At 43.4% G+C, this 27,198-nt stretch overlaps 1 protein-coding gene across 3 annotated transcripts in view; it reads right to left on the reverse strand.

The window, feature by feature from the left end:
* Nucleotides 1-27,198, reverse strand: part of scube3 (signal peptide, CUB domain, EGF-like 3) — a 197,251-nt gene that overhangs the window by 76,301 nt on the left and 93,752 nt on the right. The window lies entirely within an intron of this gene.

Here is a 27,198-nt window from a genome sequence, read left to right on the forward strand (position 1 = left end):
GCCTGAATAGGATAAGGCTCTCTGTGGGACTCCGTCCCGCAGAGCTGTAATCTTAATTGAGGTAATCCTCTCTAAGCACAGACAGAGGGGAACAACCAAAAACACCAGGCTGCTCCATAGCTGTCAGACAGACAAAACAGTGGTGGTTTTCAAATGGTCTAAATGTACAGGTATATAGGGCTGAATTATAGGTAATGTATGTTTTGTAATAATAACCTAAATCTACAATGTAACTATAGTTTTCAAATAATTGCAGTGGAGTAAAATTATAATATTTGGCTCTGAGATGTAGTGGAGTAGAAGTGAAAGTACAAAACATTGGAAATACTCCAGTAAAGTGTCTCATAGGAGGGCTGTGGGCAGTTCGGAAATCCGTCCACCAGTGACATCATCGATGGGGAATCCAAGCTAATAGAAACTGCAGGCTTTCTATTCCTGAAAAGTTGCAATGCGAAGCCATTGTTCTCACGATAATAAAAATCGACTAACGTCTAACGATGATGTCACTGGTGGATGGGTTTCTGAACTGCCCACATCTCTCCTTGACCTATGAGACAGACCAAGTAGTAAAAAAATTGTGGTATTTTATCATGAACATTAGTGAGGACCAATTATATGAAGATAGGCTGAAAAGTGGTGAAGTGGCCCTTTAAGTAGAGTACAAGATTAAAAGCAACGTCCCGATGTAACGCACAAAATATGTGGTCATTCATATTGCATGAAGTCATCATCGCTACTGTATGTCAATCTTTTTAAGAAATGCAACAAAGAATGACAATGTTAACAATGTTTGGAAGGGTCTCTTCCATAATTCATAGTTGAAGTCGCACGCTGGCTGGCACTGGCACACAAACACACATAATTTCAGTTTGAAGAATAAAATTGATAGATGGAGGAGGAAGACATTAAACAAACTGACTCACAATCCCATGTTGGGCTGATGTGATTAATATGTAAAATGACACACTGCACTCTCTGCTATGCTAATGCACTTTCTACATACTGTCTTGTACGGAAGGCTATTTGTTGATGACATGTACTATTGTGTATACATTTTGCTATGGTATGTTGATGAATCGAATCTAGGACCACAATGCAAACAAGTCCATGGGACTTTTTTTGTTTTATTGCTTTTAGCCTTTTAGCCTATTTTTGCCAGTGCCTTACCCCTTATCCCTTAACATGTTTTAAAAAATAAATAAAAAAAGAAAAGTAGCCAATCTACAAACGTGTCGAAAACTGTCGATATACAGTAGATAGACTAGTGGAACCATTTTAAAATGTTTTTCAAAATAAAATTAAAGGTATATTCAGTGATTTCACTTTTTCAAATACAGTATCACTTCTTTTTTTGTTTTGTTGTGATAATCCTCCCTAATATAGAGTGTGCTGACGATTTTGAGGAGTTCCTCCCTGTCCCCAGTTAACCCCTGGGGTCCAAAAACCTTAGGTTCCGTTTTTGGCTATAGGTGGCCCAGCCTTCATCCAATCAGGATAGAGAGGGGCCTTCCGCCAATCATGATCGAGCGGGGGCGGGCCTTGGTGTGCATGCTGTTGACCTGTTGCGTGTCCCCCCCACTGTAGTGCGTGCATGTGCACATCTTGTTACCAGGGCGGACCGGGGGGTTTTCCAAATCACCCAAATCACTGAATGCTCCTTTAAAAACAAGAATGACACGAGTATCATTAACTGCCACGTGAAACAAGTACTGTCTCCATTGTGCATCTGTCCTATGTTTCTCTGTCACAAACGGCCGTTGTTTTCGCTCGTTTCCGATGTTCTTTTGTTGGTTCAATCGCTTTCCTGAAGCTCCAGTGAGCTCATACACCAAAAGCTGGACATAGGAGGGGCTAGTGCCCCTCAAAAATAAGCTACTATGACTAGTAAATTAAACATCTACTGATGCACAAACTTGGACCTATCATGAGTCAGGGCTTGAAATTAACCTTTTGAGGCACCTTCGGACAAGTAAATCTCCCATTCACTTGTCTGGGCACAGAAGGCACTTGACCGGAGCACAAGCACACAATTAGGGTGACAAGTCCCCCTTTGTGTGGGACAGTCCCTCATTTCCAATACTTTTCAGGCGTCCAACAAAACGAGACCCTGTCTCACATTGTGACTGCCTGGCATGCATCAGTGTTCAATAGTTAGGCCCCTAATAGTTGGCTTTCTGTTGTAAAGCTCTCTCATTGTCTCTTGTCATGCAAGATGTGTTTTTAAGCCTGTTAAAATAACATGGGAAATATCCACTAGGCTACAGTACCAACTACCAAGTCGTCCATACCACACATGACCAAAAATATAAATTTAAAACAAAATATGAGATGCCAGAGCAGTTTAATAACAAAATGATAGGCAATATTATAGGCCTATGGTCGAATATGACATCAAGGCATTAAATAGCAACTTAAATAATAGTCTACAGGTACGTTGCGAACCCCATCCCACTTTGAACGTTATGGCAGAAAACGTGGGTTTAATAAAATATCACCACTTTTCCACGAGATTCACACAGACAACATTCTCTGTCTGAGACGAGGCCGGACCTGAAATGACTGCTGGACTGAACATATGAAAACCTCCTTTGGGAACAGTCTATCGATGTTTGGGAAGCACAAATATATGGGGCACACAATTGACAGGTGCGTTGCCATGTTCAGTCCTGCACTCATTCCAGGCCCCTTGCCGGAGAGAATGCCCTCTATGTACAGCTCGTGGAAAAGTGGAGAAATTTTACTAAATACACGTTTTCATTCATGTTCTTGGTTTGATTTTAAAACATTTTTTAAATGTTTAATCTAATCATCAAGCCATAAGATTGATCGCTCGTTTAGCACAAATAAAGCCGTGATGATGGCCAGTTGCTGTTTAAAATAAATAAATAAGTGAAGTATAGGGTAGTGTTTCCCTTTGAAAGTACAGAAACAAGACAGAACAACACGAGGTTCGGTTTTCCTTAAACGGAATGACGGACAACAATATTGGTAACAATAAGGTGATCCGAAAGCCAGACAATAATGTCAGACAATTGGCTGTTAGGAACGTCACAGAAAAAGTGAATCCAAGAGTCAAGTACATTTTTAATCCACCTGGAATTGTTGAGTGTTTCTGGGTCTTACAACAGACACCCTCCTCCAGGCGACCCGGCCAAGGCTGATCAGACCCCAGCCTGTATCCAAGCAGGGCATGCTAAATGCTACAGTACATGTATGCAGAGCACTGTCTCTTGTGAGACTGAGAGACAGTCAATAGGGAAGATGGCTGATGAGGGCATCTGGGCCTGGCTAATGTTAGGGAGGGACTAGTGGAGAAGAGATCCAGTACAACTAAAAGACAAGTCATTTTATGTGTTCAGTGTTGCGCTCTGAAAATAGGCATCTACAAGTTGTAGATCGGCTATTTTCAGCATGCAACCAAGTGTAAAATCAGGGTTTTTGACGCCATCAAAAATACATTTTAGTGAACTAAATCAACTGTAGATTTAATCGACTATAATCGTATGATATTTAGTCGATTAAACTAGACAAAAACTACTGTACAACCTTTCAGATGACTAAATGGAATTGTATTCAAAAGACGGACAAAAACTAAATCTAAATGTGCTGTCAAAATCAACACTGTTGTACCCATGTTGCATGAGTTCAAGTGCATGGTTCCCGAGCACACCAGCCATTGGCCAGGATGACTAGCCACCACTCTGTGGAAGCTAATGGGAATCCTAATAAAGAATGAAGCCTGGTATAATTCAATGAGAAACAATGTCAACATTACTGATGCAGTGACAGACCCTGCACCCCGTGTCTCATTAAAAACTAACATCTCCTGCTCCACACACACACACACACACACACACACACACACACACACACACACACACACACACACACACACACACACACACACACACACACACACACACACACACACACACACACACACACACACACACACACACACACACACACACACACACACACACACACACACACACACACACACACACACACGTCTGCATTGATGTCTCATTAAGATGCTGCTATACACTGAAGGCTGTTTAGAGGTCTACCTTCATTAGCAAAGTTTTCAAACTGTGTGTGTGTGTGTGTGTGCGTGCGTGCGTGCGTGCGTGCGTGCGTGCGTGCGTGCGTGCGTGCGTGCGTGCGTGCCTATTGCAGAGTTCTTCAACAGGGGGTCCTTGGACTTACTATAGTGGTCTTTGTGCGATTATCTTTATGTATTTATTTTATTTCTTAGATTAACAACTGGGATCCCTATACTGGAGGGTAACAAAAAATCACACCCGTGTGAAGTGAGTGGTGCAACTCCGTGTGGGGGTCCCCGGGGGGTCCGCGGAAGTTCCAGACCCACAGGAACGTGGCCAGGGTGCCGGCCCGGTTCCGGCGAGCCACCCCGTGTCCGAAACAGTCGACAAATGACAGTTACCGTGTGGGGGTCCCCGGGGGTCCCTAAGGGGTCCCTGGAACATCCAGTGCCCCAGGAATGCAGCCCCCTGGGTGCACCCCCCCCCCCCACACACACACACACACACACACACACACACACACACACACACACACACACACACACACACACACACACACACACACACACACACACACACACACACACACACACACACACACACACACACACACACACACACACACACACTTCAGACGGGTCAGATATTTTTTCGCCTGAAAAACATTGCAGACTCCTCGTCTACTGAATGCTTACCAATCTTATGAGAAAGAAAAGTATACTGGAGTTTTATCCTTAATGTATTCTTCATATGCTTAACACCTAGCCTCCTCTTTCATTACACCCTCTGCTTTTTTCCACGCGTTTCTGCCCAAAAAAGCCCTCCAAAAAGGCTTCTCTTTCACACAGGGCTGATGTCAAACGCACATTTCCACATGTCTATATTTGTGGGACTGACGGATATGACAACAGGCAATTTGAAGGTCCAGCGTTGAAGTCCATAGACGGTTTCCTTTTTTTAGTATCTACTAAGAAATGTAACAAGGTCACGTAGCTAGCCACGTCAGCTGGGCTGAAGTTTCCTAGACACTAAAACCACATAAACAGCCTTCCACTGCAGACACAATATATGCAGTTACACCAACAGTACGCAACTGAGTACATTTAGCTTACTTTTGTACATTATTTTTGAGTATATGTACTTCAATAATTAATGACTTTCACTCCACTACATTTCAAAGACAAATATTGACTTTTTGAAAAGTAGGCTACATTATGAACCACGTGGGCCTATACCCAATTTCAATATATTGAAAACAGCCAATTTACAGTTAGATCTGCTATTTTCCATATCTTTGAAAATATTTGTGTATTATTATTATATTTTTTTTATTTTATTTTTTATTTATTTTTTTCGGTGGGGGAGGCTACATTTCGAGACAGCAATGTGTTGATATGAAATACTTAATAAGCATTAATCCAGCATTAAAAATAATATATTTTTAATTTTTTTGTACTCGCTTTTTTTTTTTGTAATCACTTCTTGGTTGGGCGGAAGTGGCTTCTTCTTCTGCGTTTTTTGCGCATTACACTGGCACTGGCCTCACGATCCAGCCTTATGTCGATTTTTACAAGTAACTCAATTTGTCAGATAAACTTTACTACTTACTTACTTAGGCCCGTTGCTCCCAGTGGAGCATAGGCCATCAACGACTCTTCTCCAGCCAACACGGTTTTGGGCTGTCCTTTCCGCCTCTCCCCAGCTGATTCCCTGTCTCTTCAGCTCCGCCTCAGTGTCCCGCCTCCAGGTGTTCTTAGGCCGCCCTCTCCTCCGCTTCCCCTGGGGGTTCCAAGTCAGTGCCTGGCGCGTTGTACTAGCTGCCGGTTTCCTCAGGGTGTGGCCAATCCATCCCCACTTTCTCCTTAGGATCTGTTTCTCCACTGGCTCCTGACTCCCTTTCCTCCAGAGTTCTTCACTTCTAATTTTGTTTGGCCACCAGATCTTGAAAATGCGCTTCAGGCAGCTGTTAATAAATGTCTGGATCCTTTGCAATGTCCTCTTTGTCATCCTCCACGTCTCTGAACCGTAGAGAAGTATGGATTTGACGTTGGAATTGAAGATCCGCACTTTGGTTGTCAAGGCTATTTGCTTCGAGGACCAGATGTTCTTCAGGATGATGAAGGCTGCTCTAGCTTTACCTACTCTAGCTGTGATGTCGCTCTCTGTTCCGCCCTGTTTATCTAGAATGCTGCCGAGGTAGGTGAAGGAGTCAACTGCCTGAATTGGTTTGTCGCCTACTGTAATTGGGTTATTGTTCTGGGTGTTGATTGACATTATGTTGGTCTTCTTCTGGTTGATTCTTAAGCCTATACCCCGGGATGTATTTGCCAGCCTGGTTGTCTTGTCCTGCATCTGCTGGTGGTTGTGTGACAAGAGAGCCAGGTCATCCGCAAAGTCCAGGTCATCCAGTTGTGACCATAGGGTCCACTGAATGCCGTTTTTCCTACCTGCCGTGGTGGTCTTCATGATCCAGTCAATGACTATTAGGAACATGAACGGCGATAGGAGGCATCCCTGCCGGACTCCAGTCTGGACCTCAAAACTGTCTGACATTTGGCCTGCATGTAGCACCTTGCATGACATTCCTTGGTATGTTTTTTTGATTAGGCTGATGATTTTCTCTGGTATGCCGTAATGCCGCAGAAGTTTCCACAGTGTCTCTCTGTCTACGCTGTCAAAAGCTTTTTCGTAGTCTATGAAATTTATGTATAAGGGAGAGTTCCATTCTATTGCTTGCTCTATAATGATGCGCAGAGTGCCAATCTGGTCTGTACATGATCTATTACTCCGAAATCCTGCCTGTTGGTCTCGAAGGAGGGGGTCAACTGCTGAACTCATCCTGTCCAGTAGGATTCTGTTGAGAACTTTACCAGGTATTGAGAGAAGCATTATTCCTCTGTAGTTGTTGCAGTTGGTAAGATCTCCCTTTTTTGGGAGTTTGATGAGGATTCCCTCTCTCCATTCTTCTGGAATGTTCTCTTCCTCCCAGATCCTAGTGAAGAGGCTGTGGAGCATATCAACAGCAGTATTGATGTCCGCCTTAATAGCTTCTGCTGGTATTCCATCCGGTCCTGCAGCTTTGCCATCCTTCATGGACATGATGGCCTTTTTGATCTCTGCTTTGCTGGGCTTGTGACAGTTTATTGGTAGTACTGTCTCTGCTGGTGGAATGTCCGGTGCTTCCGCTGGAGTAGGTTGGTTCAGCAGCTCTTTAAAGTGCTCCGCCCATCTTCTCCGCTGGTCCTCAGTTGTTGTGAGTGGGTTTCCGTGTTTATCTTTTACTGGCTTGTCTGCCTGCTGGAACTTGCCCGCTAGCTTCTTGGTTATCATATAGAGTTCTTTCAAGTTGCCCTGGCCTGCCGCTGTTTCTGCTTGTCTGGCCAGGTTGTCTATATGATCCCTTTTATCCTTCCTAATGCTCTTCTTCACCCCTTTATTAGCTTGTGTGTAATCGTTCTGTGCCCTTACTTTTGCTGCTCTTGTTTTGCTTGTGTTCATTTTCTCTTTCATTTCCTTCCTTCCTTTCAATAGTTGGTGTGTTTCAATGGAGACCCATTCCTTGTGTGTTGCCTTTTTCTTCCCCAGAATTTCCTCACAGGTATCTTGCCACAACTTCTTTGAGATCTGCCATTGTGTCTCTACGTCTGTGTCCGTGTCTTCCTCCTGCTCCTGTAGCTGCTGGAATCTGTTGGAAAGGCTGATCTGAAATCTGCTCTGTACCTCTTTATTCCTTAGTAGTCCGACATCGTACCTTGCTCTTCCACTGGTGATTGTGGAATGTTTCTTCAGACGTAGTTTTGCAGTAATTTGCAGGAGGTGATGGTCTGATGCCACATCTGCTCCCCTCCTGACTCGCACATCTTGGCATGACCTCCTGAACTTCTGACTGATGCAAATGTGGTCTATTTGGTTCTCCGTGATGTGATCTGGAGATCTCCATGTGGCTTTGTGAATCTTTTTGTGGGGGAAGGTGCTCCCTCCAATTACCAGTTGGTTGAGGGAGCACAGGTCTGCAAACCTTTCGCCATTTTCGTTCATCTGCCCCAATCCATGTACGCCCATGATGTCTTCATAGCCTGTGTTGTCAGCTCCGATCTTTGCATTGAAATCACCCATGAGAATAGTGATGTCCTTTGCTCTTTGTCTGTCCAGCACATACTGCAGTTGTTCGTAGAAATCGTCTTTCTTTTCTTCTTCAGCATCATTTGTTGGAGCGTAGCATTGGATTATGTTCAGTTTGATGTTGTCCTTCTTGGTGGCGAACATGGCGGTGATGATTCGTGGGTTGACTGGTTCCCAGCCGATGAGAGAGCGTTGTGCCTCCGGAGCCAGCATCAAGGCCACCCCTTCTGTGTGGGGGGAACCATCTTCTGTGTGACCGGAGTACAGCACCATCTCTCCTGATGTCAGTCTCAGCTGCCCTGTCTGCAGCCACCTTGTCTCGCACAGCCCCAGGAGAGAGATGTTGTAGTTTCTCATCTCCTGTGCTACCTGAACTGTCTTACCCGTTTCATACATGGTCCTGACGTTCCATGTAGAAATGTTGGTGGTTTTCCTGGGTGTTAGAAGGGGGGTCGGCCTTACAGCTTCCTTTCGGCTTTCACTGCACGGCGTCATAAACCTCCTGTGTGGAAGCCCTTTCTCTCCCAGGCCGTGTTGGTTTCGAATTGTCGTTGATGCTTCTGTAACATATATATTTTTTATGGATAGGGTTGTTGGCCCTACGCCAACCCCTTTAACCTCCGGGCGAGGTGGTCAGATAAACTTTCACTTGTATTAATAGTTGATACTCGACCAGGAGTGTCTGTATACTGTGGGGTTGAGTACTTTTGTCCAGTGGTGTAAAGTAAGTAATAGGTTTACTGGAGTGGTTCCAATTTCAATACTTTTCCTTCTACTCCACTACATCTCAAAATCAAATATTTTACTTTTACTCCACTACAATAATTACTCCACTACTTTGAAGATTTTGATTATTACAACACATATATTAACCACTTCAACACTTTATATACTTTGAAAATAGCCAATCTGAAAGCATTTTTAGCATTTCGGAAACATGTGAAATGGGACAATCTTTAATGTAAATACTTTTGTACTTTCACTGAATTACATTTTTAATACCAGATTAAATGTGTAACAGAGTATTTGTACACTGTGGTATTGGTACGTTTACTTAAGTACAATAACATGAGTACTCCATCCACCACTGATTTTGTCCCACCGGTGGATTTGAAGCTACGGGGGCTGGTGGTGGGAATCCACTACTAAGCCAGTCCCTTTTCCAAATGTCTCCGGCTCTGTCTGAGGAAGGAGGCATCACAGACGTGTGTGTGTGTGTGTGTGTGTGTGTGTGTGTGTGTGTGTGTGTGTGTGTGTGTGTGTGTGTGTGTGTGTGTGTGTGTGTGTGTGTGTGAACATAGCAGCAGGATTGAGTTTCCGACTAGGAGAATCCTCGGGGACGGGAGATTACTTACCGGGGGGTGGGGGGGGTTTCAGTTCTTGCGATCCCAGAGAATCTGTCCACCTCTTTATGCAACCTCTATGAGCCTCTCTCCCTCTCCCCTAATACCCTCGGACCCCTCTCCCCTAATACCTCAGACCCATCCATCAGTAACAGGTCGAGTCGGGGCCACAGTGCGGGCCTCGTCTCTCCAAGGACCCATAAAATCCAAAGTGCTGACACAATGGCCCTTTTCTCCTCCAACACACGGCGCTGCTATCACCCACCACCCCGTTTCCTCTCGATTCCCCTTCCAACCGGTCACCAGTGGTGGATATTAATGAACTACTACTATGATCTACTGTACTTGAATACCAGATAGATCCCTTTATTGATCCCGCGGGGGAGGGGGGGGGGGGGGGGGATCAGTTGCCCAGAGGCAGCACAGTTAAGAGTTACAGATTAAGTATACAGTCGTATAAAGCGATACAAAGGCAAGAAAATAAAACAAGAAGTGTTGTCGTAAAAACTGTATACTTAAGTACTTTACAGTATACTGTACAGTATATCTGTACTTTACTTGAGTATTTGTATTTGTATTCTTTTTCAATAATGACTTTCACACGCTTATGTCAAAGACAAATATTGCACTTTTTGATACCACTACTGCACTACATTTCTAGGGAAGGGAACAAATATATTATGAATTAACCGCTTAAGCCCCTTTTCAAATAGAGGAAATAGTCGATCTACAAGCTCATTGCGGCACTTTTATTCTCTGCACAGCATTGATGGAATGTCTTTTTATTTTACTTTGTACAAGGACTTAATTAACATGCTTTTCATGAAATCCCATGGTGGACTTTTTATTAATTAATTATCGTAAACGCTCAGCTGGCTGTGTTTTGTCCTCTTTAGAGGTGTTTTTCTTGGAATTGCAGCTCAGAATCAGATTGAGGTGGATTGAACAACGCGCCGATGTTAGGAACTCAATACAAAAACCTTGTTACGGCCCGGATAGAATATGAATGCTTCTGAAGACTCTTAAATATACAATCCTCACATTAGCTATAGACGATTCTCGCTAACTGATTTTATTTAAAAAATAATTGGTTGGCGGGCAATGTGATTGAGGGATCAATCGTAATGAAGATTCTGTGACTACTTGAATGGTATGGAAAAAAAGACTCACAAAGTACAGTACTTGAGTACATGTACTTAGTTACATTCCACCACTATCCACCAGGCCCTGCTATCACCATTTTGTTGCAGTTCCTTTCAAACCTTTTCTCGCTAATTCCCTCCAAACCGGCCGCTCAAAGGGCCTCCAGGTTTAATCATTACTGAATGAAGAAATGTCTCCCTTTCACCAGAAGGTATACGAATGGGAAAGTCAATGCGAAAGAAAAAAGAAGAAAGAAAAAAAAGCTTGAATCGTGCGCTCCCTCGTCCACTAAAACAAGCCGCCGACCCATAAAACATAACTCTATATGTAGAAACCTATAAAAATATCACAGGCCGCTTTATAGGCAGAGCCGAGTGCTGCGTGGAGAGAAGCAATATGCTCCTAAGTCTCTGAGTTTGGGAGGGAAGTCTTTCAAAACCATCGCTGTCGGGTGGAAACCTTGTATGTCCAAAACCATTTTATTATTTAAAAAACATTTTAAAGTTACACTACTGTCAATAGTAACTTTCCTCTTCTAGCCTGGATTTGAACCCGGTTTCCTGCAGGAAACTTCACCATCACGCTAATCACGCCCTGATTGGATCTCACCGATCTGTCCATCAGCCCCGGCCCCTCCTCTCCCCCCTAGTGCAGCGCTATACGTCACATAATTTGGAGCGACGCCCACAAGGAAGGGTTGACTCCCACTTCTAGACCAGAGCGGCCAATGTGTTCCACCAGGCTTTCATTTTTTGCGTCGATGAAAATGAAAGCCTGGGTACCGAAGCTACCTTCTAACAAGCAGTCCAAACCACAATGTAAACACAGTGTCTCTTTTCTCACCCGACTCCAGACACTAAAGTCTAGGTGTGGTCAAGACCAGACGCTCTGGAATACTTTCTTGTGCAACTCGCTCAAGAAATTATAACAAAAAACTTTAAAACTGAATTCAGCGTGAATCCAAGAAACGTGACCAGGACCGATAATCTGACTGATCTCTGGAATTATTAAATGACTTTCACAGACATGGGACAACTTTTTTATTTTACTAGAATATCTTTTGTAATACCAGATTCAGACAAAAATGTGGGGGGAAAAACATTACTCATCTGCGACTGCGAGTAGACTTGGGTGAGGTACTGGAATCACAATGGTCACAAAAATAAAGATAGGCTCCCCACACACATTCTTCTATTTCCACACATGAGCTCTCAAAATTGCGCACAGAGTGGAGTTAGTTACATTCATTGACATATATGTTCACACTTGGTTGTGCACCTGCTGCACCAAACATTCGATCTACAAGTTCAGAAAGTGTCACACTGCAACACGTCGTGAGCTTGTTGTGTTCAATTCCAATAAATACGTGCACATTGTGAAGCCTCGTCAATACTTGAATATTGTGAAGCCAGCAAGGCAGTAATACACCTGCACTGCAGGAAAGTTAGGGAAAATAGCATTGTGCTGAGACCATGCCTCAGTTTGAGACCAACATACCCCCATGTGCAAATGTACTGAAATGTGCTTTGTGCCGTGTTGCACCTGGTGGAAGATATAGGTCCCAAGAGTGTAAAAGCCTCATTAATGGTCCCTATCAGCCATTATTGTGGACCTGCAACCTCACTAATGGAACTATGTACAAAAAAACAAGCAAAGATCAGCCAGAGAACGAAGGATCAGAAGATTTGAACAGATCGGCAGATTTGAACGACCGTTTTTATACTTCCCTTGAAGAACAAATTTGGTCAGTGTCTTGGCTATTTAAGACGTCGGGTCAAGACCTCATGAATATAGCTCGTACAATCTGCATTCATCGCAGAAGAACAACCGTAAACCCAACATAACCGTGGGTTAAGACTTTTTTTTTTACACAACATTGTTGAGTTCAGCGTGGCGCATTACCGATGTGGACGCCATGGGGTCCTACAACAAAAGAGCCAAGCAGGCATGCCTCATCACTGCGGCCCACAGAGCGTCACTCTGAAGAGACCACTGTTCTCTTTAAACTTTAAGCAGCCTGCTTGAGGACAGAGCCACACAATGGAGGCCACAGTGCTACGAGGCATGCCAGCGGTTTATAGTCTGTGTTCGAAGCCAGTGAAAGGAGAACCCATGGTCAGCACCTGACCGACGCCAACTCGCTTGTCGTCGGGCAGAAACCTATTATGCCTGTATTTAAACTTTTCGTAAATTGACGCCCTACTCGATACTACAACTACAGAGTATAGTAAGTATAGCAAGCCCCGAGCTTGTAGATCTATACTGGTTCTCAAACCAGGGTCCGGGGAACCTCAAGACGTCCTTATGGGGGAGTTCCAGGGGGTCCCCCAAACAAATGGCTGGAACAGTTTAATTTCACTAACTAGAAGTTACGATGAACCCAGTGAGAGAATGTATAAGAATGACTGTTCCAGATGATCGGTTTCACTTTCTCCACCTCAGAATTAGACAAGCTGTAGAATTCTGTATTCCATCTAATCTTACGGGGGTCCCTGGGCACGGCATCTATTAAAACCGAGGGTTCCGTGACACAAAACAGTTTGAAAAGCAACTACTGGCAAACAATTTGAACCTTTGAACCCTGAAAGTTCACCCTGTGGGGGGGTTGGGGGGATCACAATCAAAAGTTTAGAAAAATATGTTTGGAAAGCTCTTTTCAGGTGAGGGGTGGGGGGCGGGGGTCTCCACAGCCACAAACATATCAATTTGGGGGTCCTTGAGAAGCAGTGCATTAGAGCTGGTAGTGGATGCTGTGGCCTTTTTTTGCATGGAGCCACCACACCATTAAAGCAGCATTCCTTCCTCTCAGATAATGGCCCTTTAAAACTTTTAACAGCGGGATAAAAATGTCAGCGCATGGAAAAGAGAAAAGAAATCCCCGAACCGGATTGGGCTGGGCCGGGCTCAGCCGGGCTGCATGGGACCTGTGGTGGTGGACAGTTACCAGTATACTGCACTTCAGGGGTTCTCAACCTGTGGGTCCGGAGTTGGGGCCCCAATGGGGGATCCCCACGACGAATGCAGTGAATAAATAAATATTATATAAATATTATATAAATAGTATATATATATATATATATATATATATATATATAATATATATATATATATATATACACACATATATATATACATATATATACACACACTAATATGATGGGCAGACAGAGCCACAGAATGGAGCGATGTCGGGTCTACCGAGCAGCTCCCAAACAGGACGGACGGACGGACGTACAGTAAGACCTCAAGGCCAAACTCTTTTCATAGAGAAGCAGCCAAGTGCTACTGTTCTGCTGGGCTGTGCCAGACGCACTGCTGTTTCCACCCGCTCCCAGAGGCCTTGTTCAGCCTGATCATTTGACTCCACTTTGAGAGCAGCCATGGAAAGACCGCTGAAGCCCTTCCAGAAAAAAAAACCAAACAAAAAACACATAACTTTCCCAGGAACCGCTTTTGTTTGTAAGACCCTATACTTCTTTGTATGACAAATAGCTAGTCCCAATGTGACGCATCTAATTAACATAGAAAATAAGAAATAAATATAAATCACGGGTTAACAGATTTATGTCCTAACAAAAACGGCATGTATATCTAGGTTCATACCTTTCAATATGATAGAAAGGTATGAAGTTCAACCTAGTAGGTTGCAGAGATCCTCTGGCACTGAATGTTAAGAAGTTCCAACTGTCATCAAAAAAAGCCTTAACAAAAAAGTGGCTTACAAATGTTATACCAACTATGAATGAATGGATTGATTTAATCTATAGTATATTTATTATGGAGAGAATTACATTCAGCTTCAGAGATCAAGTTGAAGTCTTCACAGATAACTGGTTTAGATGGATTACTCATGTTTCTACCATAAGACCTGATTTTGTATAAATTCAGTTTGAGGTACTTATGTATTATGAATGATCATCAATAGAGAAGAGAGGCAGATATCTCCCCTTGTGTGTATTGTACGTATATTGTCTTGTTTTGTTTTGTTGTATGTATTGTCAATTGTCAGTCGTTTCGTTTTCATGTATGTTTGATTAAAATTCAATAAAACGTAAATTGAAAAAAAAAAATCTGAGAATGGCTGAATAGATATTTTTAAGCCTAATCTGAAGACATTTATTTTGACTTGCTTATCGAAATGATTAATCTGACAGATATTCTGGGGGTTTTTCTGTTCTTTTTTTCCCTCTGCACATTTGATTTGTTTCTTTATGCTGACCTCTTCATGTACTTATTTTTTTATAGGTTTTATTTTTATTGTCTTTTTTCCCCTGTGTAAAGCACTTTGAGTTGCATTCTATATGTATGAAAGGTGCTATATAAATAAAGACAATTATCATTATCGTGCATTGTCAGTAGACTTGACTACTAACAGTGTTTTTATAAATCTCCCTAAAACAGCAATCAGCCGACTGCAGCTGATTCAGAATGCTGCTGCTCCAGTCCTTAATATCAGTGGAGCATATCACTCCCTGTATATCAAAGCACTTCTTTTGTCTTACTATTTTAAATTGCATTCTTTGCTTTGTGTCCCAAATGTGTTTTCTGTTTCCATTTCCATTTACTGAATCTAAATGTCCTTTTATTATGCTTTGTGTAAAGCATATTGAATTGCCTTGTCGTTGAAATGTGCTATAGAAATGAACTTGCCTTGCCTCATTTTTATTTGTAACAGATGAACAGATGATTTAGCTTAAAAATTTCAATTAATGTGTTCAATTCGGCTAATGTTCCCATCAGAATGGAGATGCTAGTGTTCAAGTAGATAATCTAAAAAGATGATCCCATCACACAAAGATTTGGCCCATTTTGTAGTAACTCTGAGGACCCCCTTAGGGGTTACGGACCCTGTGTTGAAGACCCCTGGTACAATGAGTCTGGAAGTGCCATAAAAAGGTTTGAATGGTTATAGACTTGAAATGAATACCTATCAGATTAGATAGAGACATATGTTCGTTCTCTCTCTCTCTCTCTCTCTCTCTCTCTCTCTCTCTCTCTCTCTCTCTCTCTCTCTCTCTCTCTGAAAGCCCTGTGGAGTGAAGCGCTTCTGGAATATAGATTCTACTGTTCTCAATACATTTAGTGCACTTGCTCACACGTGCATTTACATACGCATTTGCATGGCAAGTAGCCTATACAGTATATTATACTTATAAGCGAAGGTCGAGCGCATGTGCAATTTTGTGTGTGTGTGTGTGTGTGTGTGTGTGTGTGTGTGTGTGTGTGTGTGTGTGTGTGTGTGTGTGTGTGTGTGTGTGTGTGTGTGTGGAAGAAGCCTTTCTAACCAAAGTGCTGAAGTATCAGCAGCTAGTGCAGACCATCTCACAGCTAGGCTACAGATGTAGTTTTTATCTTTGGCAGCCTAGGGCATGTGCATACGTTGGTTGTGAGGAGCTTACAAATGGCCGGCCTTTCCAAAAGGAGTGCCAAGCAGTTAGCGAGGTACTGCTCAGTTTCAGCCATTATAGGAAGCCGCTCAATTTGGAGGAGGCATTGTTTCCTTTATCCATGATTTATGTCTGTTGTCCTGTGTCCGACATGTCAGCTGTACTGTATGTAACAATGCTTTGCCGTCCATGCACGTTGTAACTGGCTGCTCTCCTATTGTCAAACTGCACTGGCAGTGTTTATGTCCTTTGTACAAGGTATTCCTGTACTCATTATGTGAACATAAATAAACATTTCAAATGTGCGTGCGTGCGTGCGTGCACCAAAAAAAAGTTTTGCACTGTTTTTGCTATCATTCCTAAAATTGCCATCCTAAAATGTTGATGTCCTCACAAGTATAGGCTATACAAACTTGTGTGTGTCCCCGTCCGTGTTTGTGTGTGTGCGCGTGGCGCGTGCGTTTGTGTACCTGTGGAGGACAGAGCCACATCTCTGTTTCTATCAAGGTCACCCCCCTCCCTCCCTGAGGACGCAGGGGTCCATCTTTCCATCCCAGCAGAGAATGGATTAGAATTTGTATTGCCAACAGTTAAAAGTAACACCGTATAACCAATTAAAAGCGCCAAAATGAATAGAAACACACGCACACGCACACGCACGCACGCACGCACACACGCACACACGCACGCACGCACGCACGCACGCGACCACTCCTGTTTTCACTCTACACCATGGGTACTCAACTGGTGGCCCGTGGGTCAAATCCAGGCCCCTGGGGACCTCTCTTTGGGAGAGAGGCCTACAATAACTTATTTGCAGAAGTTATTGTAGGCCTATATAAGCAGTGTCATGAAGCATCAGGGCATTAATTCACACATTGTAATGCATTAATGAGGGCTTGGAGATCCACAGGGTTGTTGCTGGTCTTAACACCACAAACGCCCGGGGGTATTTAGGACCATTAAATCAGAGTGCCCACTGCCCAGAGATTTACAGCAACGGAGCACATTTAGCGACGCACCAGGCGCTATCCCGGATGTAGCTGAAGTCTGTGGAGCGATGCGATCGGTTTTGTATGCCGCTCAGGGTGTTAACAATGACAGACAAAACCTCCGGGTACAGGCTTTAGTTTCGACATACTATTGGTCCGCAAACGACAACCTACCTCATACCCTAACCTAACCATAACCGCAAGCACGGAGCAGCGCATGTTCGCCAACCTTAATCCGGTCGCCAACCTTAACGCATGTTCGCCAACCTTAATCCGGTCGCCAACCTTAACGCATGTTCGACAACCTTAATCCGGTCGCCAACCTTAACGCATGTTCGACAACCTTAATCCGGTCGCCAACCTTAACGCATGTTCGACAACCTTAATCCGGTCGCCAACCTTAACGCATGTTCGACAACCTTAATCCGGTCGCCAACCTTAACGCATGTTCGCCAACCTTAATCCGGTCGCCAACCTTAACGCATGTTCGACAACCTTAATCCGATCGTTTTCCGCATGTCGGTCCTATGTCGGATAAGCGTGCGCACCCCAGACCTCCTAACTCCACTTGAGCTATAGCTTTGGGTAAAGTGATGATAATATAATGACTAGAGGTGTAACGATATAGTAACTGTATCGAAATATCGATTTTAATTAAAAAGATCAAAGTATATCGATATGTAAACAGCAAATATCGTATCGCATCGTTTGACTTTGTATCGTATTGTTTTGCAATGGAAATAATCGGTATCGAATCACTTTGCAATGGAAATAATATAATTGTATCAATATTTAAATATTAAGTATTTGTGCATTGTATTTAGCAATTTTAAGAAGAAAAAAAGAAAAAGATAGGTTTAATTACTTTTCCATTCCATATAGCTACACTTGGTCTATCTATAAATGTTTGTATTCTCTGTGTTCATGTCAAGGTGCAGGTTTGTCCATGTGTTCAAATACAATGTCCATCTATTTGCCAGAGAATCACTGCGTTTACTTATTTATATCCATAATAACATCGGCACCGACCCCTACACATTGCATTTAATAGTATAGGGGGCCCACAAGACACCTACACATAAATAAACAAATCAATCCCCGGGACAACCAGTATATATATAATGTACATTTAAATACTATATTTTTCTAAATAATATTATACATGGCCTCGTGGCGCAATGGTAGCGCGTCTGACTCCAGATCAGAAGGCTGCGTGTTCAAGTCACGTCGAGGTCAGTAATATTTTTCCAGCGGAAAGTATGGTACCATTGTATACTATATACACTTGATGTCGTTTTAATGCCCAAATATGGAGTTGTGTTAACATTCCCAAATGTGTCCAGGGAACTATGATGTCAGTATACTATGACGTACTGGTATTCTTTTGTTCAACCACCGATACGACCAACTTCCCATATACGCAAAAAACTGCCTCAGATCCTCGGCAATGGGTTCACATGGCCAGTTTGAAGTCGATAGGTTGGGGACATGTCTATATACAGTATGTCCATATATGGGCATATTAATCAGATCACGGTTCCGGTCAACTGGATCTCCATGTATGCACATATAATACAGTATATGCCCTTACATGGGCATATCGGTTGACTGCATCAGCGGTGTGCCTAGCTGTCGGAACTCTAGATGCGAAATTATACCGTAAAAAAACATACATGTAAAAAGCATGTAAAATGTTAAAAGTAATTAATGGATTGGTTGGTTTGCACAATATTGCAGTTCAAGTTTGTAACATAGGGGGTGACCATTTTGAATGTAACCAAAACTCGTTAATAGTTAATTACCGATACCCATTACTTTGGTTCGGTTAACCATAAACCAAATAATTTAACAATTGCCCTGTGCCTAATCTAACTGAACACCCCTGATATATCCTCACAGAGGACAGCCAATCTACAAACGCACATTGAGCTTGTAGATCGTCTATTTCCGGCCGCAGTGTGTTCACCCATTATGACTTGCCCAGAATGTGGGGCCGCTAGGGTTCAAGTGGTTAATAGAAGGAGCCACATTCTACATTCCTGAATGGAAAAGGCAGCTAAAAGCAGACTGGTGTCTGTCTGGGAGCAGCTCAGACCCACGGCCCTCTGGGTAAAAAGCCATGACAGGCACAGTGTTAGTGGAAAAAGCCGGTTGGCACGGAGGCAGCGCCCGCAGTGGCGCGCCACCCTCGGCCAAAAGCTCAGAGATGGCCTTCAACGAAAACCCACGAAGCAAGAATGGATGCCCACCTCAAAAAGAAGAATTATGCCGGGGATTCAACGCCAGGGCAGCCAATCGGGTTTAGCTGAAAAGCCCCAAAACCATATGTGTGTATTTGTTCAAGAGTCGGGAGCCATGCAGATTCTGGTCAAAAAGAAGGGACAACGACTGGAGATTATGCAGTGAGGGAGGAGGGGAGGGGAGAGGAGAGTCCCGCAGGTCTCCATCTTTGCCCACTGAGCGAGTGGGAAAAGAGTCTTAATAGGCAGCCATGGGAGCGAGGAGGGCCTGTTCCCTCCGCTCCACTTGTCTAGAATAGAGAAAAAGAGCCTAGTTATACGCCTGGGCTGCAGAGCAATGGAGCAGCCACTTTGTGCACTTGTAAAAGCAGCTGTGTGGCCAGTGTGTTCTGGGGCACGGCCAGAGAGACACAGGTCTCTGTTTTCACACCACGGCACAGAACTATGGCCTCTCATGCTGCGTTCACATGGGCAGATACAGAACTACATTCTACCATTCACTTTGAATGGAAGCCAGCGACATGAAGATACAAAGCTCCAGGTTACCTACCATTCACTTTGAATGGAAGCCAGCGACATGAAGATACAAAGCTCCAGGTTACCTACCATTCATTAAACACGAATTGCCAGCATTGTCATAATTGCCAGCTGCAGCAAGTTCTCGTTTTATGAACATCTATATACAGTATGTGTGCCTCAGCTTCACGTTGCAGCATTCAGAGTATGGGTGTTATGCTGTTCAGACTATGGGTTTTATGGGTAAGTCTCCCATTGGCTTAGAGGCATATAGAGGCAGCCAATCATGAAAAGGTCTCCACTGGTCTCTAGTAGAGGTAGATCAACATTTCAAGCAGCTGGCAAAAAAAAGACTTGGACTCGACGTGGACTTCAACACCAATGACTTGTGTCTTGACTCGACTCTTCTCTTGACTTGAGCATGAGCTTGTATTATCTGCTATTTTTGAATAGTCAATGAAAAAATCTAAGCTGACAGAGATGCTTTCCCGGTTTTAAAAGGAAGTGCCGTTCTCAAACCCAAGACATGACCTGTTAAAACGTGAGCCGCGAGCCTGTGCGACACAGCAAAGTCTGTTTCTGCCATCTCAGCGGCATCCCGAGTTACGTCATGACAGGAACAGAATTGAAAAATCATCTTACTTCCTCCGACAGCATGCGACTGTTGCAGGACCAACCAAAACGTCAAAATAGCGCCGCTTGACGGCTTGCGATTGAGAATGCGTTGGCAAATAGTGAATGTAGCCTTCCCCTCCAAACAGCAGATAAATATTGACTTTGAGTACTAAGCCAAGTATCCATTGCGTCACGATGTTCAAAGTCAAAACTGTATAAGAGGTTTCCCTATTATCTTTGCAATAAAGTAACAATAAACACAGGTTTTAATGCCACTACACAGAGCTGTCATGCAGAAGGAATGTCGTGGCAAAAGGCACTCACACACACTGAGAATATGATGCCACTGTTTACAGCACATTTGATCACATTGGAACATTCCTTCAGTTTGGACCGCTGCAGTTTGTTGGCGGCCGGACAGAGTAGATGTCCTCAAGACTTTGCATGCTGTGGTCTCTGGGGTCCACAATACCAGGACACAACATGTCCCAAAACAAGATTAAAACTAGATTAAATATACGAATAACAAAAGGAACGATTGCATGTCTATGTGCATGTGTTTGTGAGTATGTCCGTGCGTGCGTGCGTGCGTGCGTGCGTGCGTGCGTGCGTGCGTGCGTGCGTGCGTGCGTGCGTTTCAAACGTGAACGCTTGCAATGATAGTCAACGGCCAGTGCGTTCATGTTATTGGGGCAATCCATCCCAGAATGCACTCTGTTCCTACCTGGAAGGAGGAGTGAAATCGCCTCATGCGCTTTTGAGCAACTTAATGCAAGTGGATGGGAGGAGAAATCCGGTGCCGTCTCTATTCATATATACTCTAAGGTACAGACTCAGTGAACATAGTTTTGCGCATTGAGAAGACCAACTGTGTACGCACTGCACACAAAATGAGGTAGAAACTGAACTACACGTCCTAACCACCTGTCCAATACATCAGATACATACTGACCACCTGCCCACTGCACAAAGGCGCCGTCGGTAGCGCTGTCACCTCACAGCTAGAAGGTCCCGGGTTTGATTCCTGCGCAGGGAACAGAGCTGATCTACAAGCCTACACTGCGTTGTATCAGCAACACGTTGTGGCTTGCAGATCGCCGAAGGCGAAGCTAGCTCTCTGCGTGTAGTGTAGTCAATTGGTACTGGGTAGATCACCTGCACTGCTGTTACATCATTACATGAAATGTGCATACAGAGCAGCTCGTTAAGAAAGCCTCGTCCGAAACAAAGTTTAACAAAGGCCGCTGAGCAAGTAGCCTACTGTAACATTTTGGTTAAAACAAATCAGTAGAGAAAACATAGGTGTGCAGAAGGACTTTTTCTTATGGTTAAAACAAATCAAAACTACTGAAGGTAGAGGTAATTTTTTGCCCTGTGTATCATTTAAAGCCAATAGTTTAGAAGTATGAGCTCAGTTCGGGGCTCTCCCCAGGTTGGCAGAGAGAGAGTAGCGCCCAGGATTACACCGGGTGAAAAAATGTGAAACTGTAGTACAATACTTGAGTAAATGCACTTAGTTGTTTTCCACCACTGATGATGTGTGAGCTGCTGTGACAGGAGAAGCACCTTAAAGGAGAATTCCATACTAAAAGGCTTTCTTATCTTTATTTGTAGTTGTTACGTCCCCACCAAAGAGGTCCAGGTGTTTTTTTGTGCAAAAACTCCTTATTGGCTATTTCCCCTACCATAAGCCCTCAATGAATTGCATTGAATTGAATGGGGCTATGGGGTGTTGTGCTAATTCGCTTATTTCCATCGAAATAAGTAGTAAAGTGTGCCGCTTGGGATATTATTTACATTATGAAGAGAGGATATATACAAAAAATATATAATTTTGAGTGATGGAAATAAGCGAATTAGCACAACACCCCATAGCCCCATTCAATTCCCATTCAATTCATTTAGGGCTTAGGGTAGGGGAAATAGCCAATAAGGAGCTTTTGCACAAAATAACACCTGGACCTCTTTGGTGGGGACGTAACAACTACAAAGAAAGATAAGAAAGCCTCTTAGTATGGAATTCTCCTTTAAAGACTACACATCATTGTGTGTATTTATGCACTGTTCCCACAGAGTGACCTGGAGTATACATATAAATACTAAACAGAGAAACTACCTTTTTCACATGCATTTAAAAACATCACACCCGTGTGAAGTGGGGGGCATGCATCATCATAATCATCATATATCATCTCATTCTGGCCAATCGCTCAAACTCAAAACTGACCATTCCTTGTCAAGGGCGTTCAATGTTAGTGTTTGCACAAACACTCAAAACTGGCCATTCATTGTCAATGGCATTCAATGTTTGTGTTAGGACAAACACTCAAAACTGGCCATTCATTGTCAATGGCATTCAATGTTTGTGTTAGGACAATGTTTGTGTTTACACACAAACCCTCAAAGCTGGACATAGAAGGGCTAAGCCCTCAAAACGGTGCGGCTAGTTGTCCCAAACAAGTTATACCAAGTGAATGCAAAGCATTGAAATACTGCAGTCATTTGTTTCAAAAGTTTATCCCAAGCTAACTTTTCAAAGTGGATCTAGAACTGTTTCTGACAGAAAATGCACAATTATTATGGTTTTGAAAGATTGCAATGCGACACCGCTCTGTATACACTTTTCTCCATTCCCATTTAATTGTGCGTATACGTTGTTTTGTTTTGATTGCATTGTTCCGCTTTAGCTTTGGCAAAGTAAACGTATGTTTTCTCATGCCAATAAAGCCTTTGAATTGAATTGACAGAGCGAGAGAGCGAGAGAGAAAGAGAGAGAGAGAGAGAGAGAGAGAGAGAGAGAGAGAGAGAGAGAGAGAGAGAGAGAGAGAGAGAGAGAGAGAGAGAGAGATAGAGCGAGAGAGAGAGAGAGAGAGAGAGAGAGAGAGAGAGAGAGAGCTATAGTAGACCAATAAGGGCCAACAGCCCCCTTGGGAAACTAATGAAAGTCTCAAACACAGGAAGTGGTTTTCAATGACAAAGTAAACATTTTCTGGAAGGACAAGCAGTGTCATGACAGGCACTGCAGGCTTAATGCACAGACTTTAGGTGCTGCAGCACTAGGGTAGGCCTTCCAAATATATATACTTTCTACTACTGTGGAAAGGAGCACTGACACTATTTTTAATTTATTTGGATTTAGAGACAAGCAGCATCATGCCACCACGGGCCTGTTAAGAGTAGAGACACTTTATTACACACTTTATTACTACAAGCAGTGTCATGCCTCATGCCTGCCGTATAGCAGAGAATGTATTTTGCATTCATTTATGTCTGTTCAGGGGACTTATAATAACCCATTAGGAGCTGCGGTCGATTCTACAAATGCCTTCTAAATCACTAGTTATTTAAAGATTTATATAAATTTATATTAATGTAAAAAATAGCAGATGTACAAGCTGGTGAGCGTGCAGTCGTGCACATCAGCTATTTTTGAATAGCCAATGAAAATGACATATAGCTCTCCCACTTTTAAAGGAACTACATAACAAGACTCGAGGGACACTAAAAATGACACTAATAATCTCCACAGAACAAGCATGTTGCCGCTGCGCTGAGTGCCTGGATGCGATGAAAACAATGATTATAGGAGAAAATCAAACTAAGTCCTCAAGGCCGGAAAACGTCAAGTCTCCAACACTCCGATAAGAATATCCGAAAATAGCCGATCGACAAGCTGACAACAGCTTTTTGTGGATCGGCTATTTTCTCCATGCGGCTAATTATAAAACCAAGGGCTTGAGGGGCTTGTGTAATCAAACCCCGGCAAGCCACCAGGAGACAAGCTTCCGATTCGTCTGCATATCTATCAGGCCAGCATAGATAGACAGAATTTTTAGAAAGAATTATTATTGGAGACATTCCAAGGATATTACCGCTTTCAGCGCCATGTCAGCCACGCTTCTATCTCATTCGCCCAGCAGAATTGATTGGAAGATTGAACACACAAACGCATGCATGCACACACACACATGGCACTCTAAGAATTTCTCATTAAAAGTGACATGTCGAGGTGCTTTGAGACTAGACAATCATATTACTGTACAGCAACACATTTTGTTCAGCCGATACGATGAGTCTTTTATCGTTTTCCGTCTGTAAAAAGAAAAAGTAAAAGGCCAACGCACGAACTGACTTACATAACAATCCATCAGTGTACACTTTCGGTTACAATTTCCACTCGCCGGACATTTCAGAAAAGTAGCAAGCTAAAAATTATGGATGTCAACGTCGACTTGAACCCAGAATTCCAATGTGTTGGACAGTCTCACGCACATTGCAGGGTCCCCCCGACTCCGTATAGAAAAACGACAATAAATCAAAAACACAAAGAAAGCGGAATGCTTTGTGGACCTGAGCGGCCCCGTTCCTATCGACCACTAAGCACCTTGGCTCGCTCTTTCAAAGGCCTTTTATATTCCTTGACTGGAGGAGGAAATGTTTGGGGGGAAATAAATGAACTGTTACATTTCGGCCAAAGCCAGCCAGACAGACAGACATTTCAGGGGGAGGGTGCTTAGTTTTTTTGGCCTTAGTTATTCCTGTTGAGAGGAGAGGATCAGAGAATAGAAGAGAGGAGAGGCTTGGAGAGGATGGGAAAGAAGAGGAGAGGAGAGGAGAGGAGAGGAGAGGAGAGGAGAGGAGAGGAGAGGAGAGGAGAGGAGAGGAGAGGAGAGGAGAGGAGAGGAGAGGAGAGGAGAGAGGAGAGGAGAAGGCAGGTCTAATCACAGACAGGCTAGCAGCAGGCCCTGTCATTAGGCCCTGCAGCCTGGCAGACCCCATGCCGCTCTAATTGGCAGCAGCTCTGTGCTAACAAGCGCTGCTAACCAGTAGGGGACAAGAGGCTGGCAGCGCCAGGTGGTGGTGCCACCTCTCCACTGTCCCCACACACATACACCTGACCCATTAGAGGCTGATGTCTTTTTAATGAGAGCCATGAAACTCTACAGAGCTAACTGCTGCACCTGCACCCCAGGCTTTTGTGGCTTTTTGTTTAGAGCGGGACTCGGTGAGACCCACATGTCCACTGCCCCGGGTCGCCTTGCCCAGTCATTCTCAAATGTTTTAATTTTAAGGCTCATTCGAATTCTGGTGCAGATCTCATCAAACAATCTCATTCTAGTTCGCCAAAAAACAGCGCACCTGACTTCAATTCACTGCACTGTAGCTAACATGGCATACCGGTATGCATAATCATTTTATATGATGATCGGATCATCAATGGGAGTACATACAGTATTGTAAACGTCGGATAACTCTTCATTTTGCGCTCCTGTCTCCGCCGTGCATCACACGCACGTAATTAACATCCAGTCCCAGACGACACACTGCATCCATGTTACCCTCACTTTATGTCCTTACTATTATTCAAAGTATATTTTTAACACCATAGATTTCATTGTGTAGTCTAGCTTATGAATTGAACACAGTGATGAAAGTTCCCTGCTGTGGTTAACACAGCGCAGTGTGGACGCAAACGCAGCAAATACAAAAAGCAAGAATGATGCAACTTCACCCCCAATCGCATCAAGTCTATCGAAGTAGAGGTCTGAATGCGACCTAAATCTCGCTCTAGTGACCATTCATAAACACAACCATGATCGCTATGGTCCATGATCGAAGGACAAAAACCTCAACACCTCCGTAACATCGTGTATGAATTGATATATTCGATAACTGTTGGATATGCAGTTACCTTTAGTGTTAATAGGCTCTGTGCTTAATAATAATAAGCACCTTTCATGACATGAAATGCAGCTCAAAGTGCTTTACAGAGCAATGGAGAAAAAAAGAAAAGAAAAGCAAGGCATAAACATTAAAAAAACAAGAGCAGTAATGCTTAGCATAAATGGAAATGAAAAAATAAAACAGATATTTTAAAATATATTTCCCTGAAAACACTGCTACATCAGTGGGTCTCAAAGTGTGGTACAGGGAACCTCATGGTCCCGTAGGGGTTCCAAATGGCCCCTCGCGAGTGTGTAACTCTGAGTGCACACATTTGTACACTCTCAGAGTTATGGTGGTTCTTGAAATTAAAACAGTTTGTGTACTACTTTGCTACCCTAAATAGAACAGAGCCTGTTAACACCTTTGAAAGAAGGAAGAGGCCAAATTTATTTCCACTATGGCTGCTGAGCATCTGAGAGTGTACAAATGGAACAAAATGGCCATAACCATAACGGGCCCATTTGGTTCCATTAAAGAGGGAGTGCCACAATTTTTGTATTTTTCCAGTTTTCCATGTGTCTATGAGGTGACAGTACTTCATTAGACACCCTGGTCTGGAGCCGTTTTTATGTGCAATGGTGTATTCACTTTGTATTTAGGGTTTATTCCTGGAGGCTGAACCCTTGACAGTCAAACGGGCCAATGAAATAAACAGCAATATAGTGACATGACACCATCAGCCCCTCCCCTAACCCCTCCCCCTTTATCATACAACTACAGCTGTGGGTGCGGCTTCAGTTCAGGTGGATCACCACCCATCACCACCCACCAGGCAAACCAGGCATACTTCATGAACTGGTGGGCGTGCCCACATAAAAACATTTTAACAAATTCTGTACACTTTTTTGAAAAAATTATACCTCCTTATATAACAATAAGACCTGATGATCATGTTTTAGGGTGGAAAAAAAATCACGGCACTCCATCTTTAACTTCTCAATCGCTTTAGCAGGGGACCCCTTGCAAGCACCATCAAAGACCCCCTGAGGGTCCCCGGACCCCACTTTGAGAACCAACCGCTGTATAGGGTCCTTTTTGAGGGGGGTTTGTTATTGTTTCTTACAAAT

The sequence above is a fragment of the Electrona antarctica genome, assembly GCF_951216825.1.
Source record: "Electrona antarctica genome assembly, chromosome: 2".
Taxonomy (NCBI): Eukaryota; Metazoa; Chordata; class Actinopteri; order Myctophiformes; family Myctophidae; genus Electrona; species Electrona antarctica.